General features: G+C 41.7%; 2 non-coding genes and 1 pseudogene across 2 annotated transcripts; 1 reads left to right on the plus strand and 2 right to left on the minus strand.

The window, feature by feature from the left end:
- Window positions 1-3,696: 3,696 nt before the first annotated feature.
- trnaq-cug (transfer RNA glutamine (anticodon CUG)) lies at window positions 3,697-3,768 on the plus strand. Its single transcript has one exon. It is a non-coding gene; the product is annotated as a tRNA-Gln (tRNA).
- A 3,490-nt stretch (window positions 3,769-7,258) lies between these two features.
- trnan-guu (transfer RNA asparagine (anticodon GUU)) lies at window positions 7,259-7,332 on the minus strand. Its single transcript has one exon. It is a non-coding gene; the product is annotated as a tRNA-Asn (tRNA).
- A 4,611-nt stretch (window positions 7,333-11,943) lies between these two features.
- On the minus strand, window positions 11,944-14,399 carry LOC115409838 (CMP-N-acetylneuraminate-beta-galactosamide-alpha-2,3-sialyltransferase 2-like; annotated as a pseudogene).
- Between the last annotated feature and the right edge of the window lie 10,552 nt (window positions 14,400-24,951).

The following is a 24,951-nucleotide window of genomic DNA, read 5'->3' on the forward strand; positions in this document are numbered from 1 at the left end:
ATCTCTGCGATCCGACCAACTGACTTTTCCTTTTATTACATTGTCAGAAGATCCATGTGTGCACAGTCCTGGAGCAGACAGAGCAGGACATGCTGACGACCTTTTCTTTCCCCGCTGTGACACTGACCCTGGTCTCTCCCCAACTCCTCAGATTCCAACATCCCACATTTAGATAGAGATAGAGATAGATAGAGATGTACTTTATTTATCCCAGATTGGGAAATTCAAGTGTAATAGCAGAATCAGTAGCAGTGCACACAAGTAAAAAATATGTAATTAGTGCAAAAAAAAATTATATACAGTGAAAGCTATTATATACATTATTGACATGCCTATACACAAACTTATATACAGTAAAATTTAATATATACATATGTTGAAATACCTAAACACAAATACCCATTATATACATACGTATATATACTCACATATATATATATATACAGACATACATACTTATATAATAAGCATGAACTTTGAAATGTGCTGAATAAAGGAAAGAGGTTTGTGCAGAGCAGAGTAAAGAAAAGTGAGAATGCTTGGAGAAATAGAACCTATGCAGCACACAGTTGTGAGTTTCCTCTGTCGGCCAGGTGAGGGTTGTTGTAGAGGTTTATGGCCTGTGACAGGAATGATTTCCTGTATCTGTCCTTGTGACAGCAGAGCTGTATCAGTCTGTTGGAGAAGGAGCTCTGCTGTCTGTCTAGTGTGTGGTGGAGAGAGTGGTCGGGGTTATCCTTGATGGATAACAGTTTGTTCAGTGTCCTCTTTTCCACCACAGCCTTGACAATGTCCACTTTGCAGCCAATCACGGAGCCAGCTTTCCTGATCAGTTTGTTGAGTCTATTGGAATTGCTGGCTCCAATGCTGCTCCCCCAGCAAACCACAGCAAACAATAGTACACTGGCCACCACAGACAGGTAGAACATCTCCAACATCTTGCTGCACACGTTGAAGGTGTGCAGGTGTTAACTGACCTGAAATGTGTGTGTATTTAGTCTTAAACTCATGTATTACATAACATACAGTTTGACCCAAGTCTTGTACTTTGCCACATTGGAAATGCCTCCAGGGCAGGGCATTCTGTTGGGCAGGGCTTTTTGTTTTTCCATTTCTTATATCATCAGTCAGTGTGCTTGTTGAGCTCATCTTGTGTTTTTCCTTTACTGTCTGCTTGAACTCCAAGCAACCTGGATGGCAATGGAGCAAGCTGGACAATATGTAAACCTTGAACGAGATAAACACACTGGTAAAACAAATCACTCATTTAAATTTCTGTTTCAGTTAAATCAAGAAAGCCATCTCATGCCCCAAAAATCAAACCCAAAGTTCAAATCAGAAAATCAGATCACAGTAAAAAATGGGAATTGAGCATCAAGACCTCCAGTGTGAACGTAGCCGAAAGATATCCACACATTGACACCAATTACAATGGTTACATGTGGTTTTTAATTCAGAATTAAGAAATTAGTAATTCCAAATTCCATTTATGAGCGTCATGTTTACATGGGAAAAACTAAGGATTCAGTCTTCCTTGACACTGGAGGATGCGGAGCTTTCTGATTGGACAGGGGGCGAATGTAACATAGGTACTTCTCCCAGAAGTAAACAAAGCATTTTGGTGGCGATTTTTCTCTTTTTCTCTCTCGATTAAATTTGATGCTACAGCTTTAAAAATGTCCTTGTTGTTGTCCATCTGCTCTCTTCATGATATCCATTTCTTCGAAAGCTCTTGATAAAAAAATTGTCTCCGTGCGAGTCAAACTTTGTCCGCCATGTTGGAAAATGGCATCATCGCGACGGACGAGCAGAATGACAGCAATAAAGCCACGCCTAATTTACATGTAATTCTGCTCCTGAAGGACTATAAACCGGCTGGTTTTACAAGATTTAAAGTTGATTTCGTATGAAGATTTCAGCTGTTTACATGGCCATCTTTCAGTGGAATTAACCTTTATTCGGATTTAAAGAGGAATGAAAAGTCCCATGTAAACGTGTTGGGTTTGGCTCCTCTCCCCAGCAGCATGTCACTCTGGCAAGCAAACAAAAACACCTTCCTCTTCTGAAAGAGTTTACTCACCTCAACTCAACTTTATTCATACAACAACAATACGAGGAGCAGAGTCTCAGGCTGGGTTAAAGGTGCTGTAGGCAGGATTTTGCCAGTCAATGCTAATTTTGTGTTTTCTTTGGATTAAATGTTAGAGTATCCATTGATAATCCTTTAGGAGTGCAGCATAATTGCACTACCGCGAGGGCGCAGCATTTCCATCTGTCTCTGTTCTTAGCTGAAAAGGAATCTCGACAGCTCCAGGTATTTTTGACCAATCAGAAGAGGCCCCGAGGCTCTAACCGTGATTGGTCAAGGGGCGTTCGTCGCACGTTCTTGTGGGATGGGCTTAACTTGCGTAAGGGCGTGATGTCAGAGAAAACAGGACAGGATTGGCTGTGCTGGGTTTCAAATCGCCATCTTAGATGGGTCAAATTGCGGAGATGCCGAATCCTGCCTACAGCACCTTTAAAAGTCAAACAATGAAATTGGGTTTTAAGATTACTTTTTAATATGGAGAACGATGGGAATAATGCATTCCAAAACTTGAGAGCAGCAACAGAAACAGCTCTGTCCCCTCTGAGCTTCTATTTCTCCAGGAGCAGCTGATCAGCTGACCTGAGGCACCAAGCAGTAGTGTAGAGGTGAAGCAGCTCAGAGAGGTAAGGCAGGGCAAGACCATTCAGAGATTTATAAACAAATAAAAGAAACAAATTCTAAATTCACAGGCAGCCAGCTCAGGGAATCCAGGATGGGAGTTATGTGTTTCCTCTAACTTGCTCCAGTTAGCAACAATTTGAACCAATATTTTTTTCAATCAATCAGTCAATCAATCAATCAGTCACATTTTATTTGCACAGCCCTTTCCAAAAACTAAAAGGTACATAAAGTGCTTCACCAAAGAGTTATAAAACAACAGGAAGACAGTACAGAAACAAAACACAGGTTTTTGTTTTGGAAAGTGGCGTAGTGCTGAGGAAAGTGCCATTATTCTATAGACAATTAAACCCTCCTTGAAAAAACTAAACAAAACAGGAGCAATACATAAAAAGAAGCACAACTTCGAAAAACATGACCACCCTGGTCAGAATTATCAGTCATTCTAAACACATGGGTCTTTGCACTGAAAAGTCAGATATCTGTTGTGGTGCGAATGTCGGGGGCTTTTTGCTACATAGTCTGGGAGCAGCAAAAGCTAAACAAACAGTCACCCCACTGTTTGTGTCAAACCTTGGTCCTTTCAACAGAAGCTGACCTGAGGAAAGCAAGGCCCTGCCATGCTCATGGAGAGTTAAAATCTCAGACTGTTAGGAAGGAGTGGCAAACAAACAACGGGAGTTTAAAATTTATTCTAAAATGTCGTAGTCGTCTTCTCAATTAGTCATGTGTTGAATCATTGAATCGCATTATTTGTCTTTTGCATCTTTGTTGGATGAGAAAACAGACAGTGTCCTTAGCAGAGGATGGTATTGGCCAAGCAACCTCTGGGTTAAGGGCCCAGCGCACTGAGGCGTCACCACTCAGCTGTATTTAAAGCTTTTTAATGAGTGTATGAATGCAAATGCATCAAATGATGCAATGTTTCCAGTTGAAGCAATGATATTTCATAGATGTGTGTGAATACAAGATGCTGCCATGTTGTCAGTGGTTCCATGGTGTAATGGTGAGCACTCTGGACTCTGAATCCAGCGATCCGAGTTCAACTCTCGGTGGAACCTGGCTTGGCATTCACAATGCTGAGCTCAATAGAGAGTGGTGAGATTACCTCTGCTCTGGAACTCAACGGTCCTGTAGCTTTCATACTGGTGCACATAGTCCACATGGGAAAAAACAGGCTTCTGACATGCCAAACTGCAGTAATGTCCTGGTAGCACAGATTGACTGATCTCTGAAGCCACGCCCACTTGTCAGAGTTGCTAACTCTGTGGTGCAAATTGGTGAGCCACCCACCTTGGGATGTGACTTACTTTGAAATGACTTGATAATATTTCATAGATGTGTGTGAATGCAAGATACTGTTACTTTGTCAGTGGTCCCATGGTGTAATGGTGAGCGCTCTGTACTCTGAATCCAACGATAGGAGTTCAACTCTCAGTGGATGTGAGTTACTAGCAAAAGACTGAACAGAATCAGTCACTGAAAGGGAGAGTGGTGAAATTACCTCAGCTCTGGAACCCAATGGTCCTGCAGTTTTCATAGTAATCCAGATGGGAAAAAACAGGCTTCTGACATGACAACCTGCAGTAATGTCCTGTTAGCACAGATTGATTGAACTTTGAAGCGGCGCCCACTTGTCAGAGTTGCTATCTCTGTGGTGCAAATTGGTGAGCAAATGTGGCTCCTGGACCAAGCCCACCTTGGAATGTGACTTATTTTCAAATGACTTGACCTCACTTCTAACAGAGCAGGTGGTCTAGGTCAAAAAGGCCTTAGTCAATTCAAATCCCTCTTCCAAAAGACAGAAAGCAGTTAAAGCTCTCCTCACTACCTGTAGGTAATACAGATACATTTGTTGTCAGCTTACAAAGTTGGCCTGAATGCACTTGTGAAAAGTAACCATGTCTACTGTAAGCTGGATAACTGAGAACTCTCTCATATTGCTACACCTCCTCCAGGAGAAGAAACCAATCAGGCCTAAAATCTGACTGGCCATGACCACTTTCAGTTGCCTGAATATCTGTTAACAGTGCGGAGATGGGATAGCACTCTTCCAGGAGTCTCTTTACCATGTAGTCAGCATTGGTGGTCTGGTGCTTAGGTCCTGGATCAGCTTGTACTCTGGAGAGTTCATTTATTGCCCTGTCTTTGGTCATTTCACTGCTCCTGAGGTGTTTCACTCAGTTTCCTGTCGCACCAACCAGTGTCTTTTTGCTAGAGAGAGCAGCAGAATAAAGCCCAACCATATTGATTTTTAGAGCCTCTGCACAGCAGCATCCATGATGGTGTTGTGACAGTGAGGGTGCTTTCACACCTACTAGTCCGCTAGAGTGGTTCGGTTCGGACATAAATTATTCATAAACGTCGCAGCTGTCAACTAGTTCGGTTCGCACTCACACCACTTGTTTTTGCAGATGAACTATCCACTATGACCCTCCTGCCCCTTGGTAGCGCTGTTCACACAATAGTGTGTTTTGGGTGACGGAAGTGAACCCTGATTGGCCAGCATGTGTGACGTGATGCGCCGCGCAGCTTGCTATGGAAGCCTCCGCCGACCAAAAAGCCTTCTCCACAACAGAGCGGACAGGACCGAGGCTGGTCAACGCTCACACCAGCAGCGGGCTACACCGAGACCGCCTTCTCGAGGAGGTCTCGGTACGGTTCTTTGTCCCGGACCAAAACTAACTGGTCTGCTTTCACACCAGCGCATACGAACCGAACCTGCAGGAGTTGGGGACTCTAGTCCGCTTCAAGCGGACCAAATGGTGTAGGTGTGAAAGCACCCTGAGTCTCTCCACTGGTCAAAAGCCTTCATTTGGAAGACTGAAGCCCAACATTGTTCTTGTTCCAGCGACCCCAATGTGTCGACCATGGTGGACGCTTGACAGTTGGCCTGTCATCAGGATCCATGTTTTGATCTGCCATCTTAGATGATGACATGACAAGACACTTCAAGAATTTCCTTTGGTCCACAAGTCAGCAGTGACTCTGAGGTCAGTGTCAAAATCATTTGTTGTGTATTAAATCCCACTTGGTACATTTCCTTGTAAATTTGAAGGTGTGCATTGAATCTGTTGAATGTCATTGTTTTGTGTCAAGTAGTCATCACTATTTCTCTTGGAAGAGACGTTGTACTTTCTCCATATGGATTGATTAGTTCGTGGTGGTAGCTTGACAAGATTAATAGATCTTAAATATATCCGGGGAATTTATGTACTTTGGAATCATCAGCGCAGGTATGACGACTGTAATAAGGCAGTGATCCAAGGACCGTGTTGACTGTAGTTGTCCGAATGACGTGAAGTTAAAGAGAGATCAGATTGTTGTGTCTTTTGAAATGATGAAAGAAACTCCACCTGGAGAAAAGTGTCACATCAATGCAGACAGGTGATGATCAGTCATTCCCATGACTTTCAAACCTGCCAAGAAGAATCTCCAACGTCCCTGGGGGGGCTTGAACCACCAACCTTTCACTTAACAGCCAAATGCACTGACCTATTGCGCCACAGAGACATCCACCAGTAGCAGGTGTGGCCTATTTTTTCAGAAATAATAAACGTGATGAGCACGAAGTATTGGTGCTCAAAGTTCCACTGGGAAAGACACACTCCAATCAATCAATCAATCAATCAATCAATCAATCACATTTTATTTGCACAGCCCTTTCCAAAAACCAAAAGGTACATAACGTGCTTCACCAAAGAGTGGTAAAACAGAACCGGAAGACAGTATTTAAAAAAAGATAACACAGGTTTTTGTTCTGGAAAGTGGCGTAGTGCTGAGGAAAGTGCCATCATTATGTAGACTATTAAACCCTCCCTGAAACAACTAGACAAAACAAAAGCAACTGATAAAAACAAGTGCAACTTCGAAAAATATGACCACCCTGGTCAGAATTATCAGTCAGTCTAAACACATGGGTCTTCAGCTTTGCATTGTCAGAGTCAAGTCAGAGATATGTCGTGGTGCGAATGTTGGGGGCTTTTTGCTACATAGTCTGGGAGAAGCAAAAGCTAAACAAACAGTCACCCCACTGTTTGTGTTGAACCTTGGTCCTTCCAATAGAAGCTGACCTGAGGAAAGCAAGGCCCTGCCATGCTCATGGAGAGTTAAAACTAAGAGTTAAAATTAAATCCCACTTGGTATATTTCCTTGTAAATTTGAAGGTGTGCATTGAATCTGTTGAATGTCATTGTTTTGTGTCAAGTGGTCATTGTCGTTTGTCTTGGAAGACACTTTGTGCTTTCTCCAAATGAATTGATTAGTTTCTGGTGGTAGCTTGACAAGATTGACAGATCTGAACTAAATGCAGGGAATTTATGTACTTTGGAATCATCAGCGCAGGTATGATGACTGTAATAAGGCAGTGACCCAAGGACGGTGTTGACTGTAGTTGTCAGAGCGACTTGAAGTTGAAGAAAGATCAGACTATTGTGTCTTTTGAAATTATGGAAGAAGCTCCAACCGGAGAAGAGTGGCACATCAAGGCAGGCAGGTGTTAATCAGTCATTCCCATTCATGACTTTCAAACCTGCCAAGAAGAATCTCCAATGTCCCTGGGTGGGCTTGAACCACCAACCTTTCGGTTAACAGCCGAACGCGCTGACCTATTGCGCCACAGAGACATCTACCTGGGGGTTCCAATGGGAGTTCAAATTTGTTTCTAAAATGTCATAGTCATCTTCTCAATTGGTCATGTGTTGAATCATTGAATCACATTTTTTGGCTTTTGCATCTTTGTTGGATAAGAAAACAGACAGTGTCCTTCGCAGAGAATGGTATTGGCCAAGCACCCTCTGGGTTTATTGCCTCGTAAACCAGCCCCGCCCACTCCTCATCTGCGTTTGGATTTTGGAGTTGAGCTCAGTCTGGGTAGGAACCCATAGAAGTGGATTTCACTCGGTCTGAAACGGCCGAGCCAGTCAGCGTTGCCGCTTTTTGTTTTCAAATTTTCTTGTGGAATTCCGGTGGCTAAACCGGAAATGACGCTATTGCTGTGCGTAGCGGAGATGATGGACTTTAACTTTAACCATTGTCTGAAAGCTGCAATAAGTAAAGTTACAGCCAAAATACCAAGTATTACAACAATCAAGCAAGAGCAAGAGTCTGCGCTTGGTGAGTTTCTGACAGGAAAAGACATTTTTGCATGTCTTTGCGTGTAAGGAAGCTCGTGCTAATGAGCTAATGCTAACCCTTAGAGAAGCGAATGCATTTTGATAACATATTTGTGTTGAAGCGCTTATTGGCTGAAGTGCGCTGTCAGTCAAAGGAGTAACCAACACCCCCTGCAAGAAGTTTCAATGGGCTCCTATCCAGACTAAGCTTAACTCCAAATGCAAATGTGGATGAGGAGTGGGCGGGTCTGGTTTACGAGGCTACTGGGTTTAGGGCCCAGCACTAGAGTTGTGCGGATTGCGATTTCACCCGCAGAGCCCGTGGAACCGCGGATCGGGCAGATGACATGCTGAAAAATTAAGATTTTAATTCCATTCGGGCAGGTTGCGGTTGAAGCACTCAATTAAAAAAAAAAGCAACATTTCAATAGCCGAGGCTTCTTCAGTACACCTAAACACTGTTCTGCGGATGGCGGGCAGGTTCGGTTTTGAAAATTGATCAAAAAATTTTCCTGCGGGCGGATGGAGATTTTAAGAAGCGGTTGCAGATGGAAAAATGAACCATCCGCGCATCTCTATCCAGCACACTGCCGCTTCACCACTCAGCTCTATATGAAGCTTTTTAATGAGTGTATATATACAAATGCATGAAATGATGCAATGTTTCCAGTTGAAGCGATACTATTTCATAGATGTGTGTGAATGCAAGATACTGTCGGATTACCAGTGGTTCCGTGGTGTAATGGTGAGCACTCTGGACTCTGAATCCAGCGATATGAGTTCAACTCTCGGTGGAACCTTGCTTGGCATTCACAGCACTGAGCTCAATAGAGAGTGGGGAGATTGCCTCAGCTTTAGAACTCAATGGTCCTGTAGTTTTAATATTGGTCCACATGGAAACAACAGGCTTCTGACATGACAAACTGCAGTAATGTCCTGGTAGCACAGATTGACTGATCTTTGAAGCGGCGCCCACTTGTCAGAGTTGCTATCTCTGTGGCGCAAATTGGTGAGTGAATGTGGCTGCTGGACCAAGCCCACCTTGGGATGTGACTTACTTTCAAATGACTTGATAATATTTCATAGATGTGTGTGAATGCAAGATACTGTTGTTTTGTCAGTGGTCCGATGGTGTAATGGTGAGCACTCTGAATCCAGCGATAGGAGTTCAACTCTCCGTGGATGTGAGAACAGAATCAGTCACTGTAAAAGGGATAGCTTTGGTCGCTATGCCGGTTTTGCTCCCCAAGTCATTGTCTCCAGAACCGCTTGTTTCTTTGCTTCTAATCTAATGCATGAATATCCTGTATTTTTTTTAATATTGTAACTGCCTTCTGCTGCCCTGCAAAGTTCCTCTTGAAATAGAGACTTTGTTGGTAAATGAGAGTTTTACCTGGTTGAATATAGTGTATAATCATAATCCTTCCATCAAATTCTTTCTTTCACTCATAGAAACTACAGTTATTGCTTTGTGAAATATTTCACATGTTGTTCTGGGTCTGATTTTTTTGAACAGATGATGGAAGCCTGGTGGGTGTCTTCCCACGATGAGTTTCAAACTGTTTTTTGTAGGTGTGCCCAGTTCTAGTGAATACCGTCTCCTCTGTCTCCTCCAGTCCTTAAAGCTCGTGTCCGGAGTTTCCGTTCGTTTCCAACGTATGTATCATTTTTTAACAGACCTTAAATGTGTCAGTCTGGTTCGATACCATAATATAATATTAGCATAAAGCAATATAAAAATTTATTCATGAGCTCCACCTTTGTCTCATAGACCCCCATGTTATCCGAAAAAGCGCCGGTCAGCTTCAGCCAATAGATTGCGAGCTTCCGCTTTGTCATGCTGTCAATCAACGTGTGCACGCAGCCAGAGAGCACGGCCGCTCGCCCAGGCAGAGGTGAGTTAGCTACGCAGCAGCCGCCCCACTTACCTCGGATATATCCATGGTCTGCTGAACATCCACCGTAAACAGCTAAACATGGAGGATGCTGTAGGACTCAGAGGCTCTCATTTTCACCTGACAGATAATGACGTGCACAATTAGAGGGGCGTGGCTTGGTCGCTCATGAAAGCGGAGGGAGGGCGGAACCTCCAGACGCTGGATTAAAAAAAAACTCTCATTCTTTCAAAAGTCCGGACACCAGCTTTAAGCGTCACACTTTTTATGCATGTCCCACCACACTACAGCTTTGCCCTGATGACGGTATCAATATTTGCTTCAGGCGTAGCTTTCTCGACAAACTTATCAGCCCTCTGATTTCTCAGATCACCTACATACGCATGAAGTCACATAAAACCAACTCCCTACCATGTTGTTTAACTTTCATATATCAATATATTCCCTCATAAAGTAGATCTTATCTACTGCAGGAGAGCATACTAATGCTCTCACTGCTCCCAAGCACACCCTTGAGGGCATGAGCCAGGACACCATCCAACCTTGTCAACACAGACTTCGTCACTGACCCTTACGACACACTCCCATCATCAGCCTTGACCGGATTAGAGCTATGTATATGTGTGTGTGTGTGTGTGTGTGTGTGTGTGTGTGTGTGTGTGTGTGTGTGTGTGTGTGTGTTTCAGTGATACATTTGACCCACGTGTGATATCTCATAACATTTTAGTTCTTGTTTTTATACGTCTTGCATCGAAGCAAGCCCCAGAATCTAAAATCATCCCTTCCCTCAATGCTCAATGTTGTTCCCACACCTCGTTTCCTTCCATGACTCTCCCTTTGGTAAATATCATCAACAAAATTTAAAACCCCATTTCATCCCCTGCTCCTCAGTCTGCCAAACCTTTCCTGTAGTTTATGTGGGACTGATAACCCTCCCCTGCGGTCTTCCCTCCTCTACAGAATCACTGCTTGATGGTTCGGTGAGTACTTTCACCTCAATATTTCCTCCATGACCCAGTTAAACATTTTACCTCCAATTTCCACTTGGTATAATTTAATCATTAGGCCATCTCTTCCATGTCATATCATATGCTTTATCCACAGCCTGCTTGAGCTGTTTGACGTCTTGGGGATCTCAGAACAGTTGTTACACATATCATTTCTCCTCTACATGTGGTAAGTCGGTGTTCATTTTTGTTGAGCCTTCTTTATACGTTCCACATTTTTTTCTAGCTTCTGCATGATTAAAGGAGTAAACAAGCCCTTTGGTGTTGCCTGTCTGAGCCTCTGAGAGGGTGTAAGTGGGCCTGCACTAGCAATATAGCAATTAATCCATTTCACAAGACTACGATGACCTGTAAAGTAGAATGCGAGATATGCTTAGAGATTATTCTTCCACAAAAGAGTGTTTATGGTGACATATAAACGCTAACAATACAGTCAGAATCATGAAAAAAAAAACCTCTGATTTGAGGTCTCATAAGTTACTCAAGGCCTGCTTTTTTTATATGTTTTTTCGACAATCATTTATCGGCCCTCTAACTTCAGCAAGGTTCTTTCAGGTAGTTTTCAGGAATTTCAACATTTTAAAACATGTCGATACTCACCTTTACGAAGATTATGATGAAGAACTTGCTTTTGGTAACCTTTTATTTACTAAAGGTTTTCTGACGATATTGTTACTAGAGCATGGTGCCATGTTCGATTTGATTCTCCTCCTGCCAGTTCATTCAGTGTGTGTTTCGACACAAAGATGGCATTCTGTTCCTTCGTTCTGCGTGTTTGACATTGTATTGTGATGGGAAAAAAAGTGGTTTTCCTGAAAATCAGAGTAGCATCTGTGGCCATGAGGAAGAATGAAGAGAATCTCAGGCTCTGCAGGTACCCTATAATCATAAACTAGAACTGAATGTGTTGAAATTCTAGAAGTGATTAACTGTAGGTAGATTTGACAAAATTTCTAAAGTTTATAAAGGAATTGATGAATAAAAAAGTGTAATATGATTTCATTGCAGTTTTTTCTAAATGTACATTTTTGGGAGAAAGGAATAAAAACAGAACAAAAATTGGGGAAAACATAAAAATGAAAGCTGCATTTCTCATATTTTCATGATTTATCAGGAAGAATGTCTCAAAAACGTCCAAGAAACATTACAATTAATGTGGAACTAAAATATAACAAAATATACTATTTCACACCAAAAAAAAAAAGACAATGGGACATTAACTACTGTGGTACAAAGAGCTGAATTTTCTGTTTGTTGTGTAACTCCTCAATGACTTTGTATTCTTGATTTCCAGCGTGCTGTCCTGTTCTGAGTCGTTTGTTTTTCAGTTTTTCAAAGTAATGGTTCCAGTTGCCCTGTTTGTCAGCTCCGAATCCAAAAACATTGACCTGGAGGAACAAACGTAAAACCATCAGTCCAGGAAGTGCTTGTTGGAAACATCTCACCCTCTGATTCGAACCAGATTCACAAGACATTTAGAGTCATTTTGTGAAACGACCACGTTTTTGTGTTGTCGAAACGCAGGTTTTACACAATCTGGATCAGTATTTCTTCTGAGATCAGAGCGTCTACCTGGTTTTACTTGTCATAGACATCAGATCCATCCAGAACGTACCTCATCACAGATCTGCAAGCTGAGCGCGACGGTGATGAAGCCGGTGGACGGATAACGCCCCTTCCTCTTCAGCAGCGCTTCATGAACGTACTTCATGAAGGCCGGATTGAGGACCATCACCTGGTTTCAACCACAAAATACTTAAAAAGTTTAACAGCAATATTGACTAGTTCTGTGTCAGTTTTACTCACCGAATCCTTGTTAGCCACACTGTCGGCACTCTTAGCTCTGTTTTCCATGTAAAAGAGAGAAGAGAATAGACTGAATAGCAAGCTTCAAGCAGTTGTTGTTGCGTGGAAGTAACTGTTTATTCCAGGATTAAATCGGATCAACCAAACTACACACATTCTGTCATCTCAGTCTGATGGTTCTCTGTAAATTGCTTGTCTTTCTGCCAGATTAAATGAGTATTATCAGGTGAAATGACATGTTTTCTCCTTTCAAACAGACTGTCAGGGTTCAGGAAAGAAGGTACAGGGAGGAGGAGGACCAAACACTTCCAGAGTAACATGTTAAGCTTAATTTATTGTTAGAATCCAAAAAGTCCTCAATAGCAACAAAGTGAGGACTCTGCCATATGGACTCTGGTACAAAATCCAAGAAAGCCCAGATTTGCTGCAGCTGAGGGCAGAGACACAGGAGCACACACATCGACACAACAATACACAACTCAGCCAGAAGACAAGACGCGACGAACCGACAACCACAACACAGAGAGAGAGTCCCGTTGAAGCCCAGAGCACGAGGTGACTGCAATCACACAGTCAGACACAGGAGAACACTTTCACTTTAGAAAAAGCTGCTTCTTCTGAGGATTGCTCACTTTGTTTGACACTATGTTCTGAGTGAGGAATGAATTTGCGTAAAGTTGCAACAAGGCCCACTTTTCAAAGGACAGATGTCTAGTCTTATGCTGTGTTCGCAGCTAAATGTTGACAACAGCAAATAACAACACATATGATTCTTGAGATAAGAGTTTTTAATAGATTGGTGATATTTGACTGTGTTGTTTTTATCTGTGACAGAGCACCACCCACTAACATTTCTTCAGCGACGTTTTGTCGAAAATGTCTCTAGAAAAGCTTAACTCCATGTTAGAACAACAAGTACGTTTCAGTTAAACATTCACAAACAAGGAGCCGTGTTTAACTTACTTTAGATCGAATTGTTTTTGGAGCCACATTAGATCGCTTATCTTGTAGGCGAAAAACACCAGCCGGGAAGAGTTGTCCAGTTTAACAGCAGTGTGTGGATACATGACACGATGAGTGGTTTTGCTTCCAACGTCGTCTTCATAGCCTTCGGTAGGACCCTGATTCATTCTGAAAAGTACAAAGGGACACACAATATGAAGACACAGTGGCAATGAAAAAACTTTTGTTTTTTTTACTGATTCCATCCAAAAACCCTCAATTTGTTGTAAACAACATTTAACATCCTTGGGAGGTAAGAGGAAGAATCCAATAAATAATCTGGTAATCCAAGAAATGTGACGAGGTTTACCTGATAACAACGTCATTCCGATCTATTAGAGATCCATAATGCGATCCGTTCAAATTCCCAGAGTTCCCCACCACAGCACAAGTCCTGCAGCGACCCGGGCTCGGCCCGACCACACCCGCAGTAGGAGGGATCACTTCAAACAGTCTGTCGAGAGTCGAGTTGTAGAGTCTGAAGTCGCCTCTGCCCGGCTGCAAACGCTAAAAAGAAAGAAAGACCGTCTGTCTTGATCAAATTACAGTCCAGTCCCATGTTGTACTTCATATTATTGTTTCCTGTGTTAAATGTGTATTTTGTTTTGTTTACAAAAGTTTGTCATTCCGTATGTCTTCACTCAATGTTTTGATGGATTCAGTTTAATTCAATTTGTGTAACTTTGGTTGTTTCAACACAACATAACTGGGATGACTGTAAAGGTGTGAATAGCTGTTCCAGCGAAGGAAGCAGCCATGACTGAATGTTTTGTGGCTCAAATGAATCAGTATTTACCCTCCACCACTCGAACTCATCCTCTGAAGTGTTGTGATCTTTCGACAAAAAGGGATTTGGAGATGAATCCATCAACTCCTCAAACCAGGGATCCCGGTCCGCTAAACATTTACGGCAGGCACAAACACGAGACTCCCACGGGTTCCGTAACTTCCAGGAGATATCCCACAAATGGTTAAGATACACAGCAGCCACTATCATGCACAGCAAGGCAGGAATGGCAAATTTTGCAAATTGGCATTTTCTTATTTTGCACTCCTTATTAGCTGCTTCGGTGTGGAAAGGCTCCAACCTGTAGAGACAACATGAAGATCATTATACATCTTAAAACAGTTTCAGATCAAAGCAGTATCTGTGCTGTAATCCTCAATGAAATTCAACAAATTGACAAGTGCAACATGAGAACGGTTTGAAAATGAATGTGATTTCATTCTAAGATTGACGCAGAGCATCAAAAACAAGAGTTTTTCCACAATTTACATTTAAATCAGCTGTTTCACAATGATAGTCAATGGTTTATGGAGGAAAGTACAAAGTTTTTCTTTCCAGATGGTGACGTTTGAGCTGAGCATTCGGAAAGTTTTTATGGCATGATGAAACCTTCAATATTTAAAGGTGCATTAAAGAGTTTTACAACCTTAAAAATACTTATTTTCCACCATAAATATGTTACACATTTTTAATGATGTGTACAATGTGCCCTGACATATTCATTACAAGTACCTCTAACAGCGCTAAATTGTCACTTGAAAGCTGCAGTGCCGGACCGGCACCAGCATTTTTTTGGGAAGAATTTGAAAGGAATGACGTAATGCGCGCTCCGGCTTGTTAAGTTTCGCTTTGTCCGCCATTACTCCACCAGATGCTTAGTGAGCAACAACTGAGCAGGATCTTCCAGAGAGTAAGAACAGACTGGCTTCTAGCACTGCCACAGCTCCACACAGACTCCACCAGGTAGAAGAAACTTAAATCTTACTTGAGCGCTACTAAACGAGCGAGGAAGGAGTCCCCCCTCGAGCCACAGGCAAGAGTTTTTCACTAAGCTGCATTACGCCCAAGGCCTGCAGGGGGCGCTTTTTCGCATGAAACGTGCAAACTCCTTAAGGCACCTTTAAACATACTGCTTGAGCAATTTCCCTCACAAGTTAAAGTGGCTTTACACAAGGAGGAGATAATCTCCTCCTGCTGCTAACAGTAAAATCTGTTCGGACAGTAAAAGGCCCCCAATCATACAATATTGCACGCCCCAGCTGCCGAACAAGGGAATAAAAAAAGTGACTTTACACAAACTGCACTACTTTCAGCTTTCCTTGCAACAGGTCGTCGAGTCTTTGAGCATCCCGTCTGCTCTTTCTTCAACTGTCGTCAGGGTTTTGGTTGCATTTACCTCCGCAATTAATCAAGAAAAAAAAAAAAAGAAAACTGTAGACAGAAATGCATGTTTAGACTTTTTTATCTATTTTTTTACAGATGATTTACAGACCGTTGGCACAGTACAGTTTGCTACGTACAGAGCATATGTAACATCTTTCTATCTCTCTGACTGACTTTATTATCTATAAAGGTGCTGGGATGCCACACTGCCAGCACCACCTTTTTTTTTATTAATAGTACACAAGGACAAGCTCTATTGATGAACTTTATGGCAGTGTTTTTGCAGCAGTGACAGACATGCATGGTCAGATGTTGTGATACGACCACAGTGAAAGGGATCAACTGAACACGGTGAACTTTGGCATGGCTAGGGAAGGTACTGGAAAAAGAGGGAGGGGTGGTTTATGGCCTCTTTACAAGAAGAGATATGAAGACATCTGCATGGGGTGTTTCATTTTCCCACCCGTGAAGATAAGATGAGTGGACGTCATTCTTTATCATTTCTCAAGAGGAAATTATGATTCACATAATGTCATGAATGGAACAAACCTGAAGAGCGATAAGCTTTTTTCAAATGCATTCTGGGTATCATCAAGTGTTTTAGAGTGGATGAATGTGGGAGGCATTTCCTCCATGTCTCAGCACAGCTGAGTCGGGTCAGCCGGGCTTGGTCTTACGTCCTGGGAGACGTCTCTCTCCTTATCCAGCCGGCTTCATCAGGTCACGCTGTTCCCTCGACTGGGTGATCTGAACTAAATGATCAAAGCCTTCGTGTGTGTAACCCACCTTTTACCATGTTATTGATTCACTAATACTGGATTGAGTTTGAACAATCGTTTGTTATTGCCGGAGTCACCTGGGGGCACATCAAATCAACAATCAAGACCATTTTATGATGACCACCACGCTTCTGGACTGAAATAGAACGGACACCAACTCAAAAAAAATCAGATCAGATGTATTGATCAGTGTCGGGTGTGAAACGCGTCCATGTGTCCACGCTTAAGCCAAGTGCTGATTAAAAATGAGGCATCGCTTGTCAACATTTTCCTAAAAATGCATTGGAATTTGTTTTTCATTGCTAAAACTTGAATGTTCAATGGCTTCATTGTCCTTCTGAGCCTTGTTGCCTCAGACTGCTACCTCTTTTCTCCAGTTTTGAGTCAGTCTTAACAGTTTCTGTCAAAACTACCCTCAAGGTGTGTCGTCAAAGGATCAAATGTCTTCTTTTGGAAGCATGAACCTAGTGTAGGGTTAAGGTTAGCCTAGGGTTAGGGTTAACTTAGGGTTAGGGTTCACCCTCAGGGTTAGGGTTAGCCCCTTGTAACAAATGCACCACTTAACAAATGCTGATGTGCAATCAGATTAAGAATAATTTTGGCACAAAACCTTCATTCGCCTTTACTTTGGTTGCTGTTGTTCGTTCTGAAAAAGTCGTAGTGACAAACCTTTTTGAGACCTTTTTGCTATCAACATTGCAACTGGTTTGAAAATGCTGCTTGTAATTGTTGTGAGTGGTTTTGAATGGACTTTTACTTTTCCTGCCCTGCAGTATAAATTAAGAAAAACAATATTGCAAACGTATAGCACTCCATTTTATTTCATTGCCCGTATATTTCTCACAAAGTTGCCATGAATTCAAAAGAAAAGCACTTTAAGAAGAATTACTTGCATGTTGTCATCTAAAAGGACTGACTTAAGTTTGCTCTACTTAGAATAAATTTATATTTTCATCTTGTGATACAAAAGTCCTTTTGTTCAAATTGGGAAAAAAGATGAACTGTTTTCCCGTGTGCTCATTCACCAGATCCTTTAACAAAAACACAATTAGTTCCCTGTAGTTTATTGTGAAACATTGTGCTTGATTGCTTGTTTGACTGTCAGTGAAGACCCAGACACACATACTCATGTATCGCGATGGAAATAAAACTGTTTTTTGACTGATGGGACATAATGGTGGAAATGGCTTTTTCACACAGGGACAACTGCAACTCATCACTATACAAATCTATCTCACCAGCTGGAAGTTATTGTTTTCATGTAGTCGAGCGACCGCTGGCTGTTTCAGTGTGATGAAACATTACAGCTTCGGAGCCTTATCGTTTTGTTTTGCTTGAAATTATTTTTCATTCATTCATTCATTCATTCATTCATTCTTTATTTGTTCTTCACCATATCCATGGTGTGGAGCACAAACATCTTACTGACAAGCAGAAATTCACTTCAACAAATAGAAAGATGTTCACTTCAACAAAAAAGAGGAAGAACCCCTTTCAAAAAGGCAGCCAATTTACAAATAGTTCTCCTTTTTTGGACTGAAATAAACAAACCGTCTTGTACGTGGAGGGTTTTTTTTTCTATGATATGAAACAAAATATATTTCTCTATTTCTACAGTCAAGCACGACATGCAGTTCGTCACCCACAGAATTAGCATTACATAGCTTACAGATTCTTCGTTTTCTTTCCAGTCCTTTGTACCGACCAATGACCTTTGGAATCCTGCTATTTGTTCTAAAGTTGCAGATGGCCTGCCTATTCCTAGCGTTTTCGCAAAGTAAATATTTCTCTTAACAATAATTTTCCTTTATCTCTACATAAAAGTCACAGGAAGTCATTTCTCTATTTTCACTTTGCGGCTTCTGGATGTGTTGGTCTTTCAGTATTCGTTCAATAGTCACTTTGAGTCAGAGGACGGAGCTGAATGACTCTGTGGTCCAGATGTAGGACAAACCACAGTCATCCACAGTCTTCTTGACCTGGTGAAGCCATGGAGAGATGAATTCTTTTGTTGTGAAAGATTCGATACGATAATTATAGATTTCTTTGGTAAATTTAGTATTATTGCCTTGCACAATTCTTCCACAGTACTCGATCATCCTTTTTCTAACAGTAATACCTATAAGGAACCTGCCCAGTTCTCCATATATCATATTGTTGCAGGTGTTTGTTTTCACTCTTAGTATATACTTTAAAAAGCGCAAGTGCAGTCTGTCGAGCAAATCAATATTTTCACATTTCCACACTTCACAGGCATACAGCATAACTGTGGGGTAACCAGCTAGTCAAAGAGATCTAGAATGACCTCAAATGACAAATCATGTTTTCTGTTTTAACTGATCAAATATTTGCATTTATATTCATTCAGATTACTTAAATTGTGCTTTGGTACAAGTTTTTGGTCAGTGTTTTCTTTCATGAAAAGTTAAAAATGTGATTTTTCCGTTTGCGTTTCCTATGATTTTAATTCAACAGCTTCATCAAAGTGAAACAGATAATAAATGGGTATTAGCTTGACACACATGGTGAAGGAAACAGAATTTATTTTTTTAAGTCATACATTAATGTTTAAATCTCCAACTTTGAATTGATTAAACACATGCAGGCACAACATCAGACGCCTCACCTGTGAGAGAGCATCACTACAAATCCAGCAGGGGGCAGCAGAGTTCAACAATTATCTCTGGTGAGGATCACATTCATTGCCTGAAAATATGAGATGAGAGCAACATTTAAAATGATGAAAATGTTTATTTCAACATGCTAGTGTCAAACCACTTAGTAAGTGTCAAAGAGCAACATAGAGTTGCGGGTTCCAAACCCCTGGTTTGAACTGAGAATACACACAAAAGCAGCTCCTGATGAAAAAGTTCATTATTGACATTGTTATTCGTACAGTCTGCTTCAGTTTCCTTGTACATGATGCTCCATGGTGAATTATAACAAATAATCTTAACAATAGACTCACCATTTCTTTTCTTCTCAATGATTCTTTGCGTCAATGTCCATTTTTTTGCTTTCGAAAACAAAACAAGGTCTGGGGCTATTCACGGCTTCGTCACCTCACGCCTGGACCACTGCGACTCCTTATTTCTTGAACTAAACCCGTCCGCACTGCGCCCTCTAGAGGTGGTCCGGACCGCAGCTGGCCGCCTGTCGACTGGCAGGAAACTGGGCGACCACGTTACACCTGCCCTTGCCTCTGGGCCAGGGGTTTTTGTGACCTGACAATGTGGTCTAACTTAATATGAGATGGAGGGACGGTAACACCGAGTGGGGCATCATGACAGGAAGCCACTGGGACGAGACACAGGTGAGGTTTCGGAGGATCATTGTCGCAGGCCGCATTACCGCAAGAAGAAAGCTGCCAAAGAAAAACTTTCCCATGAAGATCTGTGGACTGAGCTTTCCTCAGAGCACTGATGAAACAAATGGGTCACGGCACTCAGACAAGGGAGTGGATATCACTTTTATTGTTCATTCAGAACCCTCATACAGACGGTGTGAACAGAAGAGACACAGAAACAACAATAGCAACGCTTCAGGTTTCAAGTGATATCAGATTTTTTTTTGAGTTTCAAAACTGAAGATAAATACATCATTTTGGCAGCTTTGTAAATTTTTTTTCTGGTATAGAAGAGCACAAATAAGTCCTTCAGGGACTGAGAGATGAAAAACTTCTTTCACAGGTAATCCTACCGCTGTTTTACATAACCCGATCCAAAAAACTGAGTGAACTCCAATAGAGTGGTGGGGCTCAAGCATGAGCGACTCCTCATCTTCACTACGGCTCTGGACCAGGCTGCGTATTTTTCCTTGTGCCCCACACATCCCTGCTGCCCCATCGTAGCCCGGACCTACAGGGGGTTTTTCTTCCACTCCAGCCCTTCTTCTCATATAATCTTCTCACGACAGCATCCAGGTGTTCTTTTTTAATGATGGGGTTATTGTTGCCCAGCAAGTCTAACAGACAAAACAAACACCCTTTCTTTCTGAGTGACCCTGCTGTGCTGAGGTTTTGTTAAAATTTAAATTTCAACTAATGTTTTGTGGGGTGTTTTTTTTTACCTATTAGTCCAAACATTGAGGTATTTTAATCTTTAATATCCTTCTTATCTGTCTGTGCAAACGTTGCATTAACACGGCTTTCAGATCTGGCATGAGAACAGAAACCACCGTCGTTCACTGTAGCTTTTTCCCAGGTAGGATAACCCTCAAACGAGGTGAAAACATTTCTTGAAGCATCGGGCAGGTGAAAATCCCTGCAAACAAAAGAGTAAAAGCTGCATCTTTTGACTGAGAGTATTCCAACCAGGGATGAGAAAAAGTAAAAACATGATCAATTTGAAACTGTCATTGATTAGTTATGAGCATCAGGATGTGTTAACACACAGACACACAACACAGCCTGGGAAAGTGTTTTCAGTTTTGTTCATTTCATTTTGGAATTTGATCTGAGCATCATATTCATCACATAAGAACCTATTGAAACTCTTCCCACACTTTTGACACCCGCAAGTTTGTGGTCATTTCTATATTTCCCCAGTTTTTCCTATTTAAGAAAACATGAATATTTATAACTGTTCGAAGAAGTGTAAGCAATGTCTCTTAAATTCACCTTTTAACCTCTTCTCCTTCTCTTTCCGCCTGGCTCTTCTCCTCTTTCTCTCCTTCTACCTCGTCTTCCACGTCATCAACCTTGTTAACTTGTTCACCTTCGCTCGTCTTTCTCTTTACTGACGAACAAGCGACATATTCCGCCTTTCCTCTTCATCTCTGTAAGTTTCAAAAGAAATTTACAAGGTTTTCCATGTCAGACGCTGAACCAATTCCAGCTTTTGTCACCTATTTACACAGAACTAGTCAGACCTCGCTGTTTTACATTTATAATCAGCAAAATAAGATTTTTCAACCTGATATTTACATCTCCAAATCAGCAACTGTGTTTTCTGTAGCATGACATTTCTTTATCATCAGTTTTTTCGTCTTTCCTCCCGGTGTACCCCCATCTATTCTTTTACTCTTCTTTTATTGTTTTTATTTTCATATATGTATTTTTTCTCATTTAGTGTATGCAAGATGACATTTTACCCCTGCACATCACTTTGGTCAACCGAGGTTGTTTTTCAATGTGCTCTATAAATAAACTTTGTCTTGACTTGACTAATAAAAAGCTCCATTAATTAAAGCACCTTGTGTCTTTACCAGACGTCCTTCAGCCTGCAGCCGGTGAAGATAAAATGTTCATATCTCTTTTTTAAGTGATATTGCTGGAACTGTTTGTCTTAACTCACAATTTGAAATCCAAAAAATTTTCAGTACTGTGCAAAACTGCTGGATTTTGTAAGCAGATTCTTAGACTCCAGATCAACAAACGGTTTGTGTTTCCTTTCTAGTCGGAGGTTAGTTCATGTCTTGTTCATTATTTCACCTGAAAATAATTTCATAATAATAATGATCAGTCTTAATATTGAAGTTGAATGAGATGATAATGCGATGCAGTTGAATGCTGAATTATATGTAGACTTAAAGGTTGTATAGAAGATCTTTATTACTAACAAAAATGAATTAATGCTAAAAAAATTGGGTGACTAAGGTGTAGCAGCCTTGTTTTTATCGTGAGCAAAAAAAAAAAAAAGGAAATAAAAATTAATCAACTCCGGACGTAAAACCAACATTACTTTAGCCAATCAATAACGAGGTAGCCTCGTTATCTATTGGTTTTCTAACGTGTCAATCAACCTCTCTACATTTGTAGCGTAACTGTCATGCTCCTACGCCCCCCTCCCCCACGCGCTCCACCCCTGCCAGGCTCTGCTGCCGCGATCAACACCTTTTCACCTGTAGACTTGAGGCAATTGACACAAACAATGTATGTTTTAATCTTAAAACAAGGCTTGTATGAAAAAGCCCAGAGAGTGAGGGGGGGGGGGGTTGGTTTACGTCTGCATGCTGCAGTGCACACACAGATCAGCTGTGAGCTCCAGCTCTGCCCCAGTCCTGCAGCTCCACACAAACCTCCCCGTCCTCCTCTGATCCACCCGAGAGCAGAGACGGCTCAGGGACAGGATTTGGCGCAAGTGCAGGATTTTACTCATATTCACTGTGCTGTGTGTTGTTCAAAAGGACACGTTGGTAGCTATGTGTTAGCGCTATGATGCTAAGTTGCTACATGCTACTTTCTGCGTAAGGAGGAGGCGTTCCTCCGTAGAGAGCAGGGGAGGAGGGGGTGTGGGTCACGCACGCGCAGCATTTCAAAAAGGGCTAACTGTCCCTGGATTTCTCTCTCCATGGAAAATCCTCCATACAACCTTTAACTTAAAACAATATCACAGGTATTATATCTGTGTGTGCAAGTGTGTGTGGTTTCAACACAAAAACAAACAGCACCCTCTAGTGGCTCTTCATTTCGGCTTGTCTGGATGAGTATTTAATGCACACATTCTTCGTGTCATGTGGGAAGTAGGCATGTGCCGATATGAAAATTTGATATCACGATATTGGTGGCCCAAAATATCACGATTCACGATATTATCACAATATTTGGCGCGTTGCTTTTAATTCTATTGAAAATGCCCCAAAACATTGTGAAATCCATCAATATCTGTCAACAACACTGTGCATTTTAACATGCCTGAGCACATTTTGATAAAGTAGAGGGAAAAAATGAAACTTTACTCTCGCCTATTTTTTTTTTTTCCAGATTCCATACTGAAAAACAACATGATAACAATGAAGTAGCCATAAAGCTGCCACTGACTGCATTCAGCAGCTCCTGTACTACAACTGGACCAGGTTTTTATGATATCAGCATAAAGCACACAGATTTTATAGTCTTTAGTTTGGATAGAACCAGGAGAACCCTTCATTTGGCCATTTGGAGACCAACCTATGCCAAACTATAATAAGTAGGTTTATAACTTATTTGAAAGGAATCTGACTTTAAAATACTTTTAATTTCCACTACAGGAATCTGTATGCAATTCAGCCTTTGGCTCTGATATTTAGCCACTATATCATACATTTCTGCAGTTTTTGTGCAGAAACTTATAATTTTGCACAGTATTGTGCACATTACAAAATACTTTTTTAATAAATGACTGAGCCATAGCATTTAGTTTCCAACTGAAATATATTTATAATAATAAAATCAATACAAAAATAGCCAATTATATGACAGGGAAAACAAAAAAAATATCCCCTTTGCAACATGTAGACACATGAAGAAAAAAACAAAAACAATGTGCAATAAGCTGTAGAAACGCACAATGAAGATAAATGTGCACGTTTCAGAATAAAAAATTGCCAAATATCACAGAAACAATCACTGATTGTGTGTGTCGCGTGTGTCTCGCTCTGCGGTGCACACTGCTGCGTCTTTTAGAACCAAGATGGCGGCGGCGCTCGTGCGGTTATGCTAAAAGATCTCCCACCTGGATGATGCGTGTATCATATCGTATCGCTCACCAGACGCGAACGAATGTCAACAAACTTTATTTAAACTCCCAAGATTAACGACAAGCCCACAAGATGGCGACAATAACATTCAGGCGCATGACGCGCTGTCACTACTGCAGAGGATTATGAAGTTAATTTTGGTCAGAGGAGAGCGTGGATAGATGGAAAATGACCACAAAACGGTAAGGAAATAAAACATATTGTGTTTGGTGTGAATAGCTTTGAGATTTGGCGAAGAAGTGTGAGAGAAACGTGCAATCTGAGGCCCTGGCTGTGAAATGTAAAGATCGGTTTTGGGTTTGTTTTGCCGCTGACGGGAGGCGGTCGGCTCAGAGAAGATTCTGCCTGGTGTCTCTTAAAGAGCAGGTTTTTCTAGTTTCACGCGAGGCCCAATACGTTGGGATGGAGCACACGGGTCTCTGGTTCTGTTGCATTTTGTGTCGGGAGGTGCGCTGAGGGGGGCGGTACAGTGTCTGCCGGGCCGAACGCGTTAATGCCTCGTTTTAATCATCCTGGCATAAAATTACTTACTTTAGGGGTTTTCTATGGATCTGGGACTTTTGTGGTGGTTTGCAGTACATTTTGCTGCAGAGGCTTTGACACCTTGGGTAAGATCAATAGCTGTTTCGGTAATGGGCTTGTCTCCAGATGAAACAGACGATATCTTGTAAATGACGTGATATGATAATCTCTGCTGTCCAATATCGTAAATCACGATTATATCGTAAATTGGCACATCCCTAGTGGGAAGTAACGCCGAGCGCCCACATACTGCGGAACGGCTCCGCTGCACTGCGCCGCACAGATCGCAGCACTCACGCAGCCGTACTAGAGCGCCCACCTGATGCGGTGCGGCTGCGCCACAGCACTCCGCCTTTTGACCAGACATGCGCTCAGCGCATGTCTGGGATTATGTTTCCATGACGATCTCCATGAAAACATGTTTGATCAGGCACTTTATATCGTTACAATTTACTCACCACTCACGCCAATAACTTCAGCTATTGTTGCCT

Source organism: Salarias fasciatus, chromosome 22 (assembly GCF_902148845.1).
Source record: "Salarias fasciatus chromosome 22, fSalaFa1.1, whole genome shotgun sequence".
Lineage (NCBI taxonomy): Eukaryota > Metazoa > Chordata > Actinopteri > Blenniiformes > Blenniidae > Salarias > Salarias fasciatus.